This window comes from Lemur catta, chromosome 24, assembly GCF_020740605.2.
Source record: "Lemur catta isolate mLemCat1 chromosome 24, mLemCat1.pri, whole genome shotgun sequence".
NCBI classification, from domain to species: Eukaryota; Metazoa; Chordata; class Mammalia; order Primates; family Lemuridae; genus Lemur; species Lemur catta.
In genome coordinates, this window is record NC_059151.1 from 4,704,525 (window position 1) to 4,705,528 (window position 1,004).

General features: G+C 42.3%; 1 pseudogene; it reads right to left on the minus strand.

Annotated features, from left to right (window-relative positions):
- Window positions 1-431: 431 nt before the first annotated feature.
- On the minus strand, window positions 432-532 carry LOC123627399 (annotated as a pseudogene).
- Window positions 533-1,004: the final 472 nt, after the last annotated feature.

The window sequence follows — 1,004 nt, forward strand, 5'->3', positions numbered from 1 at the left end:
CTTCTTCTGTTCTCCATATCCCATAGGCAGCTGAACTCTGATATTTTGGTATAAGTCTTTAGATACATGTGCATCTTAGAAAACTCTATTATGCTGTCTGGGTTTTTTCTTAGAATATTTCAGGGGTACAAACTTTTTGATTATATGTTTTGCTTTTGTGCAGCTTGAGTCAAAGTTATAAGAGTGCCCATCACCAAGGAAACATGCATTGTACCCGTTAGGTGTAAATTTACCCGTCCCCTCCTCCCCCCTGCCCCCTACTTGCTTTCTGTTGAGTTTTACTACCATATGTGCACACAGGTGTTGGTCAATTAGTTCCAATTTAATAATGAGTTCATGTGGCATTTGTCTTTCCATCCTGGTGACACTTCATTTAGAAGAATGGTCTCTAGTTCCATCCAGGTTGTTACAAAAAGTATTAGTTCACCATTAAAAATATGGAACACTTCACGAATTTGCATGTCATCCTTGCAGAGGGCCATGCTAATCTCTGTTTCATTCCAATTGTAGTATGTGCGCTGCCAAAGTGAGCATGGCTGTGTGTTCTGGGAGGCAGCTGTGGTGGCTCCATTTTGAGAATTTGTAGGGCTCAAGCATTTCAGATCCTTCAGATGTTGTTATGTGCCATTGGCGCCCACTGGCAATAATGATTGACTGTTTTGCAGTTCTCCTGTTCTCATGTCCATCCGATATCCTGTTGCTTTTCTACTGACTCTTCCATAGACATTCTAGGTCTTGTGGCAGATGGTGGTTTGTCTTCAGACACACTGTTTGGAATTTGTGGGTATAACTCATCGTTCAGTGTGGTAACTAATCTCCAAAAAGTGCCCCAACACTTCCTCTGGGATCTATACCTGCATTCTGATCTTCCCATCAAAAGGTGGAGACTATTCCTCCTTCTGAATCTTGGATCACCTTATGACTGACCTGACCAATAGAATGTAAGAAAAGTGACATTCTGGGCAGCCCTTGGGCTCTAGCCACCATGTTGTGAGAAGACCAAG